Source organism: Armigeres subalbatus, chromosome 3 (genome assembly GCF_024139115.2).
Source record: "Armigeres subalbatus isolate Guangzhou_Male chromosome 3, GZ_Asu_2, whole genome shotgun sequence".
Lineage (NCBI taxonomy): Eukaryota > Metazoa > Arthropoda > Insecta > Diptera > Culicidae > Armigeres > Armigeres subalbatus.
In genome coordinates this window covers 309,277,582-309,293,078 of record NC_085141.1, presented here as the reverse complement: position 1 = coordinate 309,293,078, position 15,497 = coordinate 309,277,582, and the positions used below count along the sequence as shown (strand labels likewise).

General features: G+C 40.4%; 1 protein-coding gene and 1 long non-coding RNA gene across 2 annotated transcripts in view; one reads left to right on the top strand and one right to left on the bottom strand.

Annotated features, from left to right (window-relative positions):
• The window catches only part of LOC134225220 (5-hydroxytryptamine receptor-like), a 189,722-nt gene that overhangs the window by 22,797 nt on the left and 151,428 nt on the right, over positions 1-15,497 (top strand). The gene's annotated exons all lie outside the window — the stretch shown is intronic.
• On the bottom strand, positions 11,675-13,766 carry LOC134220716 (uncharacterized). Its single transcript, XR_009982020.1, has 4 exons — positions 13,618-13,766; positions 12,151-12,285; positions 11,963-12,065; positions 11,675-11,878 (listed from the first exon to the last, which is right to left on the bottom strand). It is a non-coding gene; the product is annotated as an uncharacterized LOC134220716 (long non-coding RNA).

Genomic DNA, 15,497 nt, shown 5'->3' with positions numbered 1-15,497 from the left:
CAGTGAATCCGAGTTTCAACATACTGAAAACATGCGGAAAAGAATTTCCGCTTCCAAACGGTAACATTTGCAAATTACTTGCGGTACAAATATGTTCCTCACAGATTTGTTCAGTACGTAACCTAACTAGATGTAACCCAAGTAGATGATTTGCCATTGTCATGCAAATAGAGCTACCGCTGAAGAGATAAGCAGTCATGTAGGACATTAGCTGCTGGAAAAGCTACATTTATATGCAGGTTGTTGGGTTGGCTTGCTGCACGGATCAAGAGCTTAACTGAAGCGCAAAAACTCCTCGGTTGCCTTATCAAAGGCCACGAAGCCACAAAAGGTTCTCGGAAACGGCTTCAACATGCTCGAAATCCATCCTATTGAATCACAAATTTCAACTCTATTGACTGCTGTTTCATCGTCGAGAACCACCAACAATGGAACATCATCAAACAATTGCCTCTCGTAACGAGGTTGCTGTTCCTCCATCTTCGCCGTAACTCACGGCTCAAGGCAGCGCGATAGGCAATCACTTATTCGCCTCATTTGAATCACAAAACTGACTACGAAATCGTTATGAAGATGGGAAGATGAGGTAAATGTTTCGTTGTTTGGACGAGATTGATTGACAAGATGGAACTGGCAGTTTTACTCGACAACAAAATTACAAAATTCCACTTCAAAATTTAAAAAGATCGGATAGTCTCTTCCACTTTATGGTTTGTTAGTATGCAAACAATCCGAATAGATGCATTCCGTACCATCTTCTCCTGTCGACCCATCAGCAAAACCTACTCGAGGACGCACAGCAAAACGAGCACATCAATTTCGGACAAAAGCCGACAAACAGAGCAAAAAAAAACTTGCCGCTCGAATTTTCATCATTTTCCGGATGATAGGAAGAACGTCCTATTTTTCCGTGAAAACACAATTCACAAATAAATTTCCACAAAGGTCGCTGCAATCCAGATAGTAGCCGAAGTGATGATGGAAAGGATCTCCTATTGTGCGTGTCGTCGTCGTCGTCACCATCGTTGCCTTAGAATAATGTTCTGTTACTTCCCGGAAGATCGTCCCCATGAGAGAACGATTTTGGTCGGCCGCTGGCGCGGCTTCGCGGAAGGAAATCCGGATGGTCACCGCTTTGGAGAATGGCGAAGCACCTTCCAGGAAATTGCTGAACCATTTTATTGGCGTGCAGTTTTGCCTGACCGCCGAACTAGAGTCCAGGAAACCGAGATTAGTTTTTATTAACTAGGTTTTCTCGGGGAGAACAGATTCGTAATGGGAAGTTGGCAAATTTTGAATTTGAGTTGCCGAATAACCAAAAATGATGGTTCTGGAAGTCTAAGTTAGCTTAACTATGAAGAAATTCTACTTGAAAGATAAATTTAGGATCATCAACCTAACCGTTAACCGTTGATGTCCAATGCACTTTATACCCTCTTTTGATAGTTTAGCTCGAAATTATCTGATGGAACAAAAAAAATGGCAGGGTAATCAAAGAAATAAAAGTACCCCAAACAGGCTGGATTTATTTCTAACCTAATATGACTTTCATGGCACCGGTAAAAAAAGAGGGTCCAACGTAGAACATTCAGCAGATTCGTCGAGGGAATGATTCAACGTGAAACGATGAAAACCGTAAAATGATGGCAATCATGACAATGTTATCATCTCATATAGGCAGCTTCTTGAGCGCTGTTTGATAAAAGCACGTTTTCTCTGTTCCAGAGGAAATGTGACAATAAAGAATTACAATACATTTACATAGTTGGGACAAGGCGAGGTACATGATGAATGAAGCTCATAATCATAAAAGCGAAATGTCGTGCCCGCCATAAATTACAAAGTTTGGGTTTCTATTGACATAAATCGTGCTTTATAGTGAATGGGAATTTATTTACAACATCCTTTGTTTAACTCGTATCCTCTATCATTTCATGCTGCAACATCTTGGGGCATCGTGATTGACAATGTTAGTTGGTTTGTCATATATGGTGAATGCCTTGAGTCCCCTCTCATTATACAAGAAGACATAGGGTAATCAACAAAGAGCTAGGATTTTAGTTCATCAGTTGACAAAATGAATTTTCGATTTGAATGAGAATTTTTTTTTTTTTTTTTGAACACATTAAGTTGCTTGACAAATATTAACGCTTTTCAACAGTGCTTTATTGACTAAGTGACTACAATGAGCGTTAAAAAAAATTTCATCCAAATGAAACTAGCCGTGGATGCAGTGAGCGACAGCAAGTGTAGGAAAGAAAGTAAATCGTAGTGGTTAGATCAAATTCAGCAACGATTCAAATTGTTCTGGGTTGTCATTTTGAAAACGAATTTGCAACAACCATTTTTCCCAGTTAGCTGTTCTAGATTTATTTTTTTATACCGCTCAGTTCTATTTTCTGCGGATTTAAACCACGAATGAATCACGAGATTTATATATTTCTCAATTGTGTTGGTGTATGGATGCGTCATTTTATTTACGGATCAATCCTCTTTGCCATATGGCGCCTTTTTAGCAGCAACATAAGACCGATAAAAATATTAAAAAAAAAACAATTAGGGGAACAGACGGCTTTGGCAGGTTTTGTTCTATTATTGGCAGGGGGTTTTTGTCGACCGAATTTTATGAAATTTGGCCACAATATTCTTTGATATGCCTGCCAAAGCCGTCATTACCCCTATGTCTCCCTCTCCAACGGATTTTTTTGCTCAAAAATAATATTTTAAGGGAGCAACAACAAAAAATGGGAGAATTTTGACGATTTTTTAAGCATTCTTTAACAAATCCATTGAGTTTTTTTTGAGTTCTTTTTACATTTATTTTTTATTAAAGGTGGGCTACTTGACCTTTCGAAGACCAGTAGGACATATTTTTTATTAAATACTAGCAGACCCGACGAACTTCGTTTCGTCTAAAATTGATTTATTCTCTGCTTAGTTCTCGAGATACGTAAAAATGTCTGCTTCATTTGTACGGGAGCCCCCCTTTCCAAAAGAGGGAGGCCCCAAAACCTCTGCATACAAATTTTCACGCCGATCGGTTCAGTAGTTTCGGAGTCCATAAGGTTCAGACAGACAGAAATTCATTTTTATGTGTATAGAAGATTTCTAACAGCCTGATTATTCAATCAAATTGGAAAAAAAAATTCAAACATGGATCACTGCTGGAGAAATCAGCTAGTTTGTTTTATTTTGCTCAAGATTCAAACCAAGGTGAATACAAACAGGTGTAGCAGTATGCCAATTTCATGATTCAGCCATCTTGGATTTTTCTATGGGGCTGCCACCGCGCCCCCCGCTAGTCTCTCCCAGAGATGCCAGATTTGAAGACATGTCTTCAATTTGAAGACATTTGAATCTCTGTGAAGACATTTATTTCGTGAAGACATTTCAAAGACTTTTCAAAATATTTGAAGACTTATCTACTTATTTGAATATACTTGAAGACAATCAATAAGCCAGCGAATAGAAAATACAATTTTATTACTTACTTGCCTACACAGAAAAAAAATTATGAAAAATAAACAGCGCGTAAAACTTGACATGCGGAAATTTACGCTTTTCTACGCTGAAATGGCCATCTTCCTAACAAGATTGCTTACAACTTGTATGCAATATTAACGATTCACGTCAAATATTGTATACATTTAGGCTACATCTCGTGTGGAAGTACGCTTGTAATGACGTTCCTTTTATGTGCATGATTTTTAGCGTAAAATTTCAGTTGATTTTTCTATCTGTGTACTTATAAATGTTGCGACGTTTATATATAAACTATATAAATATTACAAAATTTATAATCTTTTTTTCGGGCTTAGAATCTCAAACATAAAAATACATTCATACTAGTCGGTTGATAACTGCAAAAAAAATCCCGAAGGCAACATTTCTGAATTTGTCTGACGTGTCTGTAAAAACATATTCGCTCAGCTTCTGAGACAAGCAGACGTGTTTTCGATTGCGCTCTCCGAAAGTCAAGCATATTAAATCCGGTGGTTTATTTTTCATCCGTCCGTGCCGCATCGCGCGCTTTTAGTGTATCGCGATGAGGCGAGAAAATACTTTTCGTATAGATTACTCGCGTTTCCCGGTGAAGCCGTCTTTCGAGAAGGTGCATGGCTTTTGCCGCACAGTTCTAGGACTGAAAAAAGAAGATGTTGTGAGACTCCAGTGCCACCGCGGTGAACAATGTGCGTTCGTCAAGGTCAACGATCTGACGCTCGCACAAAAAATCGTGGACGAACACGATGAAAAACATGAAGTGGATATTGCGGGGAAGAAGCACAAGTTGCGAATAACGATGGAAGATGGAAGTGTTGAAGTGAAGGTGCACGATTTGCCAGAGAACGTTTCCGAAGAAAAAATCGTCGAGTTCCTCAGTGCGTTTGGGGAAGTGATCTCGCTGCGTGAATTGACGTGGGGTGATGGTTTCGAGTTCGGAGGAATTCCGCTCGGTATTTGGTCGGCTCGTATGCTGATCAAACGAAATATCGATTCGTGGGTCGCGATTGATGGCCAGCAAGCGTACATCCACTACAAGGGTCAGATTGCCTCCTGCAAACACTGCAAAGAGCAGGCACACACTGGCATTTCTTGTGTACAAAACAAGAAACTGCTGGTCCAAAAAAGCTACGCCAACGTGACGAAGCAAACTGAGCACCGACAAGCGCCGAAGAAGACGAGCGGAGCGAAACCCCCGATCGCAAAACCAGTTGGTCAGGGCTCTCATGCTCCACCTCCAGCATCGCTAGAGGCCTTTCCCGAGCTACCGAAGTCGGTAAGTGTGAGTCAGACCGAACCTGCAAGCATCGCACGGACGGTGTCTCCCATCCCGCTGCAAAAGCAAAACGCCCCTGCTCATCGTCGTCGTTGTTACGCACACAACCAAGGCAAGCCGAGGTAACTTTGGTAGACCTTTTCAAAAGCCTGCGATTGCGACTCGTTCGCAAAGCCGAACCACCGGCTTCGAGACGGATGACTCAACAACGTCCACGAGAAGCGGACGAAGCCGAGGGCGCCCGCCCGGCAAGAAGCAGCGATGCGACGATGGTGACGAAAAACAGGACGTGTTTTTTTTTCTTCCATAAATGGCTCTCACCTCGTACAATCTCGCCTCGATAAATATCGGAACCATCACGAACCCCACGAAACTCAATGCGCTCCGTACCTTCATCAGTAGCCAAAGCCTCGACATCGTGTTGCCTGGCTTTGTCGTTTTCGCTAATGTAGACCACACGAGGAGAGGCACAGCTGTGGCGGTGAAGGAGCACATCCAGGTCACTCACGTGGAAAAGAGTCTGGATAGCCGGTTAATCGCGCTGCGGGTGTACGACACGACCATCTGCAACGTCTACGCTCCCTCCGGTACTGCGCATCGAGCGGTCAGAGAAGATTTTTTCAATAGCACGCTGGCGTACTACCTTCGCCACAACACCGCAAACGTCATTCTCGCTGGCGATTTCAACTGTGTACTGCGTGCATGCGACTCGTCCAGCTCGAATACAAGCCCGCGTGGGAAAAGCTGTGTCCGCGTGATCCCGGTTTCACATACGTCAATCGAAACGCACAATCTCGACTTGATCGTATCTACGTAAGCGCCGGCCTGCGAAACAACCTACAATCCGCATACACGCACGTCTGTTGCTTCACGGACCACAAGGCGCTAACGATAAGACTCTGTCTCCCCCCACTGGGACATGAGCCCGGGCGCGGATTTTGGGCCCTACGGCCCCATCTTCTGACGGAAGACAACGTTGCCGAGTTCCATTATAAGTGGCAATATTGGACTCGGCAGCGCAGAAACTATGGGTCGTGGATGGAATGGTGGCTGTCGTACGCTAAGCCAAAAATCAAATCATTTTTCAAGTGGAAATCTCGAGCCGTTTTCGAGGAATTTCACGATGCGCACCAGCGTCTCTATGCGCAACTACGGCTAGCGTACGACGGATACTTTCAACATCCCGAAATGTTGATTACCATAAACCGTCTTAAAGGTGAAATGCTGGCGCTGCAAAGAAACTTTTCCCATGCGTTTATGCGTATAAATGAAACGCACCTGGCGGGAGAGCCCATGTCTATATTTCAGCTGGGGGAAAGACGACGGAAAAAAACACACATTACGCAGCTACAAACGGCTGAAAACGAGATTGAAAATAACCCACAAGCAATCGCAGCAAATCTGCTTGCTTTTTTTCCAGCCTCTACTCGGAAGAAGCAGCAGATCACAACGAGGACGGGTTTGTATGCGAACGAGTCATCCCACCAGACGACCCTCTGAACGAGCAATGCATCGAAGAGATAACGACGGCAGAAATATTATCTGCTATCAGAGCGAGTGCGCCAAAAAGATCACCCGGCGCCGATGGGATCCCACGGGAGTTCTACCTCCGCATGTTCAACGTCATCCACCGAGAGTTGAACTTCTCAATGAAGCACTCAACGGCAACCTTCCCCATGCCTTCGTTGAGGGCATCATCGTGCTGGTGAAGAAGAAAGGTGTTGACAACACGGCACGCGCGTACCGGCCCATATCGCTGCTCAACAGCGATTATAAACTTCTTTCCCGCATACTGAAAAACCGGCTAGAGAGCGTCATGCAAGCCCATCGTGTTTTGAGCGACGGACAGAAATGTTCGAACTCAGAGCGTACCATTTTCCAAGCCACTCCGTCGTTTGGTCTTGCCGCCGGCGCGCAATTGAATTTGCGCAAAACCGTTGCGGTGAATGTGGGGTACTGCGAAGGGAATATTCTTGATACCCAGTGGCTACAAACTACCCATGTAGTCAAAATCCTGGGTATATCCTTCACCAACTCCATTCGTCTGATGACAACCCTAAATTGGAATTCACTGGTTGGGAAGTTCGCGCAGCAAATGTGGCTCCAATCGTTGCGCACGCTGACCATACACCAGAAAGTCATCATGCTAAATACGTTCGGCACATCCAAGCTATGGTATCTTTCGTCTGTGTTGCCACCCCTCGGTATTCACACGGCGAAGATCACATCAACAATGGGTACGTTTTTGTGGAGAGGAGTAGCTGCCCGCGTACCGATATTTCAGCTGGCACGGAGTAAGGAGCATGGAGGCCTGGGCCTGCAAATTCCGGCTCTGAAAAGCAAAAGCTTAGCCACCAACAGAGCCCTCAATGAGATCGATTCCCATCCTTTTTACAGATCCCTTCTTTTCCATGCAAATCCTCGCCCACCAATTTCAATAGATTATCCCGACATCAAAATTATCCTCTCATGCTTATCCCAAATTCCACACCAGATCCAACAAAACCCCTCCGCCGATCTAATCCACCAGCACTTCATCAATCAAACGGACCTGCCGAAGGTCGAAATAAACAGTCCTGCGATCAACTGGCCACGCGCGTGGCGAAATATTTCGGTAAAGCAGCTCACATCCGCGCAACGATCCAAGTTGTACTTACTAGTCAACGGTAAAATTGAGCATCGAAAACTGTTGTTTGTGATGCAACGGGTGGTAGATGAGAACTGCACACACTGTGGAAACCAAACGGTCGAAACGCTTCATCACAAATTTTGTTCCTGCGCTCGTGTCGTCCAGGCATGGACAGCTTTGCAACGAAGGCTAACAAGAACAACGAATGGGTGGAGACGATTTTCCTTCGAAGAACTTTCTAAACCTGTACTGGCTGGTATAGGAAAACCTATGCGAGTGGAAATTCTTAGGATTTTTATAAATTACATCAACTTCGTTAACCAGTGTAACGACAGGATCGATGTGAATGCATTAGAATTCCACCTTGATCTAGATTTTTAAATTGTAAATACTTCGTAAAACCGTGAACTCTGTATCAAAACTTGACAAAATAAACTGAATTTTAAACCACAAAAAAAAAGGTATTTCGATCATTACATCGGAACGCAATGACCAATTTAATTTGTGGCAAAAATAGACTGAATTCTTCTATAACTAGATTTAATCTATTCATCCGTTGAACCAGATTTTTTTTTCTAAATTTCTTCTGGATTCATCTGATCTTTTCGGCATTTCCATTCCATCATTCCACATTCCTCTAAATACACGTCGGGAATTTTTTTTTAATTTTCCGTGGATTTATCCCGTTTGATTTTTCCCGTGGAAATCTTATATATAAAAATGAAATGGTCTGTGTTCGTATCCGCATAACTCGAAAACGGCTGGATGGATTTTTTTCATTTCTTCAGCAGAAACATTCGTTATAGTTTCCGACGGGTTTATATGATATTTCCTAATGCGAAAATTACGAGTAAAGTTGACCAAATCGTGAAAAACTAAAATTGTGATTTCTATGCGAACTTTGCATGGGCAGTTCAGAATGCGCATTTTCGCCTACTATGCAGGACAACGTCTGCCGGGTCGACTAGTTTATAATAATTTCCGTAAAGGGTCTGTTCACAAATTTCGTAACGCTTTTGGGGGGAGGGGAGAGGTCCAACTTGCGTTATACTTTGTTACACTAAAAGGTGGAGGAGGGGGTGGGCACTACCAAATGTTACGCATTACGCGAATAAAAATTTATTTCAATGTCTTTTTTAATCACTGATTGAAGTAATTGCTGTTTATCGTTATCGTATATTAGTCATTATCGAAATCAAGCATTCTGACATAGCGGGACTGATATGATTAAAATACCAAGCGAAAATTGTATTTCTCGACACCACAGTTCCGCAAAGCTATGTAAATGGTTATGATCGCAAATTCTATTTTCCTTTCTACTAGCTGCATTCTTGATATCCTTGATTTTTGATCATATGCCGTCCCTATTCTAACAGTGTTAAAAAAATACTAAAACCCAAATGCTTCAGAGAAGGAAAAAAAATCTGACTTAAACATTTTAACAGTTACGCGTTACATGGGGGAGGGAGGGGGTACCAAAAATGTTACTTTTTGTTACAAAGGGGAGGGAGGGGGTAAAAAACCCGGATTTTTTACGTAATTTGTGAACAGACCCAAAGAAGAAATAAAGGAAATCTTCCAAATATTAAACAGGAAATTCTTCTTAATTTCCACAAGTTCTACTGAACTCCCACAAAAATCCCTTTTAATTTCCATAAGAAATTTGTCTCAATTAATTTCCATAGAAAATTGAAATTGTTTTGATGTTAAATGGATATTTCTCAGAACTTCCATGGTAAATTACTACAGGAAAATGTTCTTAAAAGAAATCCAGAGGAAACTTATTACAGACTTTCGTTTAATTCTTTCTTGAATTCCTGTGATAATTCTTCTAGAAATATCTTTGAACATTCTTCCAGTTTTTTCTCTGAGAATTCTTCTATGAATTCCATCAAAATATCGTTGTGGTATTCTTCCTGAAATTGCTCCTGAATTTCCTCTACAAAATTGTCCAGAAGTTTCAGGAATTTATCCGAAAAATCTCCCGGGAATTCCTTTAGAATTTCCTGAAGAAGCTCCTCCGTAAGATCGTCCAAGAATTCCAGCGAAAGTACATCCAAGAATTCCTTCGGAAGATCCTCCAGAACACCTCCGGTAGTTTCTTCACGAATTCCACCCGAGATTCCACCAACAGTTCTTGCAGGAATTCATCAGGAAAATCCCTCGAAAACTTCTCCATAAAATCCCTCCGGAATTCATCCTGAAGTTCCTACAGGAATTGATCTTTCCCGTCAACATTTTTATTCGCTCAATCGATTCTTTGGCTTATTTAAGGTCAACTTTCCCAAAGAACCCATATTTTTTGACGCCTCTAAGTATTTTTAAAATTTAAAACAAAAACCAAAAAAGTGCTGTTTTTTTTTAGGTTAGCCCGATTTTAAATGAACATTGGGTGAAATTTTCAGACCGGTTCACTCGTGCAGCACTTTTTCGGTTTTTGTTTTTGATTTTAAAAATAGTTAGAGGCTTCAAAAATATGGGTTCTGTAATAACCAGCTTTTCAACAACATTATAAAAACGACTGTTCTAGTTCAGAGTCAGAAATCAACTCTCTTTATTTAAGCACTCAGTCCATCATTGGACCCTATCCTAAGCAATGTACTCAGTCTACACTGAGAGCCCTCCAGAGGGTTCGGCTATATCACCGAGTGGTACATGCCACTACAACTCCTTCACCCTTAGTGAACATTCTACAACAGTTTCATAAATACATACCTTAATATTCATTCATATTTGCTACTTATAATTTTCAGAAAGCATATCATTATTTCCGAATTTACAAAATCAAAATTTCATAATCAAAATACACAGAACATTTTTACAATTCAAACCTTAACAAACGTAAACAGTTTTTTTTGATCTAAACAATAACACGTAATCATCGGTTCCCTTTTTTTGTTAAAATGCCTATTTACTGAAGCACTCAATGTTAATCGAACATTATTTTTAATTCTTAGATGCAACATTCTGAAACAATGACCTATCAAACCAGGAATTTTCCACAAAGTAAAATAAACCGGAAAAGTCTTTCAACGGATTTCTTAGACATGCACTCATCTGCTCTATCGTTTCTTGGTTTTGTATGGTTCTGTTAAATGCCGTGTCCTTTCAAACAAAACAACTAGCAGGCAGGCGGCGATCGATGTTTATCCGCCGAAATAAGCCACTTCGGTCCGAAAAACTGCAGCACAAATTCACTCAAAAACCTCCCAAAGGCACGATCAAAAGCCAAACGTAAACAGCAACAGCAAATGGTTTCCATCAACGCGAATGGGTCATCAACTGGCAAAAGGTCGTTCATATTTTCCTGCATCACGATTATCCGTATGACAGAATGGTCTTACAAATTATATTGTACCAGGAGCAAAAAAATGGTAAAAACTAATAAATGATAGAAAAAACAATTACGCGCAGTGCACGCACGACAAAACTCCTATTTCATGCTCGTCGGCACTGTAATAACCGGCTTTTCAACAACATTATAAAAACGACTGTTTTAGTTCAGAGTCAGAAATCAACTCTCTTTATTTAAGCACTCAGTACATCATTGGACCATATCCTACGCAATGTACTCAGTCTACACTGAGAGCCCTTCCAGAGGGTTCGGCTATATCACCGAGTGATGCATGCCACTACAGGTTCTTTGGGAAAGATGACCCTAAATAAGGCAAAGATTCGACTGAGACAATAAAACGAGATACAATTTTTGACGGGAAAGGTTAATTCATTCTTAAGTTTCTCCTAGAATTTCTCCTGAAAATCCTCCTGGAATTTCTCCGGAAGTTCCTTCAGAAATTTCTTCGGAAGTTGCTTCAGTAAATCCTTTGGATACTCCAGTAGGAATTCCTCGGGAAATTTCTTCAGGAGTCTTACAAGTAATTAGAAGCTCCATCCAGAAGAAGTTAGCATAAGTAATAAGAAGCTCCATCAAGAATTTATTCGGAAGTTCCTTCAAAAAATTCTCTGGATATTTTCAAGTATTTCACGGTAAATTTTGCATCCCTACACAGAAAGAAAAAACACTAATAAAATTAAAAAAACCATTGGTAAATTTAAAAAGTTGCGTTGGTTCTTTTTCGTAGAGAGTCTCATATGTTCAGTGCAAAAGTCAGTCAACTTTTGTTTTCAAAGTTTATCACCCATTCCAAACCGTCCCAAAATCAAAAGTTTAACCTTTAGAATCGAAACTGTGGAACTGTCAAACCGAAATTGTTCCACTGTTAAAAATAAAAGTTGTTTTCCCTCCTGAAACTAAAATTAGACAATTTATTTCACTTTCAAATTTTTCATTCCATTTAATCAAATCAATTCTTTTTCAAAACATTTTTTATTTGTTATCGAAATTATTTCATTTATTTATTCACTGTTAAATAAAAATACATCGATGCCGAGGTCGTTTCATCGTTGGAACCGGTGACGCTGTTGGCCTCTGCTGTTCCAGGCAGCAGGCATTCTTTTTTCGCTCATTTCATCTGTCCAAGGCATAAAGGAATAAATAAATAAAAAGCACTATAGTGCTCATAGTCAAAATTGGCTTTGAAATATTCGGTACCTACCATGAGTTTTTAAGCTTATCAGTTAGTGCGCCTTTCATGATTTTGTTCGGCACACTGCTGACCAACTGACTTTCGCTTCTCATCCACCATTGATCGTTCCACTCTGTAAAAATAAAAACAAGCATAGTGTTTCTATATTACATTTTGCCTTTTCACTGCTTGGATCAAGTTTTTAGTCTTCGACTTACCTTGTCATGGATATTTTGAGTCACCTTTTTTAAATCGATTGGTCGTCTCTCGTCTCCGGAAGGTTTTGACTTTGCAACGTAGCAACGGGAATAAGCTCCGTTAAGACGCCATCACGTCACTCGGTGAAATGAGATCTAATCAGAAAGCGAAAAGGTAAGCTTAGCTTAGCTTTAGCTTAGCTTTGACTGACTACACATATCTATGGTTGCTACTCCGTGATTGACCAGAATCAGTGAAATTGCACAAAGAATCAACTGAATGATTGACTGGGATTGTTCAAGCATTCTCAGTGTGCAAGTTTCAGTGACTCTAAAATTCAAATGATCAATAACGGCGCCGGCCACGTCCTTGTAGTCAGTTAGGAAGAAGGAAGGAATATTAGTAGGTGGTTTTTGCTATTTGAAGACCGTGTTTACCTCTGCGTCTCCACAAAAACCACAGGAAGGATTATCAGTTAATTGGTAGGCATCGTTGGATCTGGATTCACTCTGATAAGCGATACGACCGTGTCATTCTTTATGCACAGTGATTTTACCTAGCCATGAATCGGGCGCGAAAAGTAGTACAAACTAACTACCGGCCTACCGGGCGCGCAATGCAGAACACAATATTTCGTCCGATCGCGCCATCGTTCTGCTGTCAGAAACAAGAGAAATCTCGCACTGAACTGATTTTTATTACCGGCCGCGCAAAGCAGAACACAATATTTCGTCTTCGTCCGATCGTGCCACGCGCCATCGTTCTGCTATACGAAACAAGAGAAATCTCGCACTGAACTGATTTTTATTACCGGCCGCGCAATGCAGAACACAATATTTCGGCCGATCGCGCCATCGTTCTGCTGTCCGAAACAAGAGAAATCTCGCACTGAACTGATTTTTATTACCGGCCGCGCAAAGCAGAACACAATATTTCGTCTTCGTCCGATCGTGCCATCGTTCTGCTGTCCGAAACAAGAGAAATCTCGCACTGAACTGATTTTTATTACCGGCCGCGCAAAGCAGAACACAATATTTCGGCCGATCGCGCCATCGTTCTGCTGTCCGAAACAAGAGAAATCTCGCACTGAACTGATTTTTATTACCGGCCGCGCAATGCAGAACACATTATTAGGTCCGATCGCGCCATCGTTCTGCTGTCCGAAACAAGAGAAATCTCGCACTGAACTGATTTTTATTACCGGCCGCGCAAAGCAGAACACAATATTTCGGCCGATCGCGCCATCGTTCTGCTGTCCGAAACAAGAGAAATCTCGCACTGAACTGATTTTTATTACCGGCCGCGCAAAGCAGAACACAATATTTCGTCTTCGTCCGATCGTGCCATCGTTCTGCTGTCCGAAACAAGAGAAATCTCGCACTGAACTCATTCAGAAAGCGAAAAGGTAAACAGAAAAACGTTATTTTTATTGCCTGGGTTTACTCATTTGGGAGCCTCAACTTAAAGTTTTGTAAAACTAAACGTACCTTCCACCTTCCAATAATAGCGATGTCGGGAACAAGGGAAGCGCAGGGAAATTTATTCAATCCAACTAATTTTGCGACCAGCAAAAAAAGAAAAAAAACTGATATTTTAACACCTGATGCGATCAATGCCACGAGTTTGTCTTTGCGGTTTTGACAATTTCAATAATTGCTACACTGAAAAAAACGCGTTTTAAATTTACAGTTTGATCCGAATAAAAACACTTTTAAAATAAAAAGATAACTTTCACAGTAAAAAAAATACTTTCATTTTAAAGAAAATAGAGCACTTTTCAAACATAAAGTTCAAAATATTTATAAAAATAATATTTGTTTTTTGTGTGTACAGGGTGTTCTTAAAAAGAAAATTTTTATGAATTCTACATGGAAATTCAGCTGAAAAATTCGGAGGAATTTTAACCAGACTCAGTAAAAAAGCCGTTATACACTATCTCGTGAAAAATTCATAGAATATTTTCTTGAATTCTAACAATTTGAATGTTTAAAAAACAAAAATTTATTGCACATCAATAAAACAAGGACATGATTGAATTTCTCCCTGATAATCATAATTGTATTATTGAAGACATTTGAAGACATTTTTAAACGACTGTGAAGACATATGAAAATATCATCTGGCATCCCGGGTCTCTCCCATCTACACAGATAGAAAAATCCACTGAAATTTACGCCAAAAATCATGCACATAAATGGAACGTCATTATTAGCGTGATTCCACAACGGATATAGCCTAAATGTATACAATATTTGACGTGAATCGTCTATATTGCATGCAAGTTGTAAGCAATCTTGTTAGGAAGAGGGCCATTTCAGCGAAGAATAGCGTAAATTTCCGCATGGCAAGTTTTACGCGCTGTTTACTTTTCATAATTTTTTTCTGTGTACTGTCGAAGTGAGTGAACCCTGATTCAAACTAGAATAGTGGTGATCGAAGTATGCCGCGCTCGCGAGTGACATTTTTTCTTCCGTCGCTATTTCCTAAGACCTAAATTAATGATGGCCTCATATTTGATGAACTCTTGTAGTACGAAATAATTTTACTCTATCCGCTCTAGTTTAAATCGCGGATTTGTATTCCCTTATAGGCCCCGAGTAGTGCAAACGTATTGTAATTATTGTGATAATTTTGATTGGTTTTTGAGATGAAAACTTTTGGTGGTGGAAATGTGAAGAGATGACGAACGAAACTGCCCAATGCAGGATCATCGCCGTCTTCGTTGAGAGGTGGCCTTCCGGAGATCAGCGAGAGAACATTTCCGGCCACACAACATTCAAATGGCAAAAAAGGATTAAAAGTCAAGCCGGATCAGAAATGGATTAATTTGGTGCGATTGTTTCAATTTGTTTTCATTATGAATCACACTAAATACCTACAGTGGGTCCAAAAAAAATTCGTCTAGCTGCATATTCTTTAGTAAAATGTAAAACTTGGGCGTGATAGAAGTGAAATCAAAAAACTTTCTTCTAAATTTGGTAGAAAACTTATCAACACATAATTATTATTCAAAAACAAATAAAAATTTCAATTACTTTTTCTGGTATGTAGAGAATATCTAAATTTCGTCAATTTCGCTCGCTCAAAAAGTATTCGTCTATTCAGAAAATAATCGAGTGAAACACGAATATAATTGTTTTATTCGCATGTAGTTACACTAACACACTCTAATGATGTCTAGCAACATTTTTGTCAATACTCAATGACAGATCAAATAATGTTTTTGTTTTGTTTGAACTTGGCGCGGAAAATAGAAGCACCATGGGTGGGAAAAGTAAAAAGATGAGTCAAAATAAAAAAAAACTTATTCTACGCCTGCATAATTAGTGCAAGTTGACTTATGACTTTGCAAGAAATGTGCGTAGGC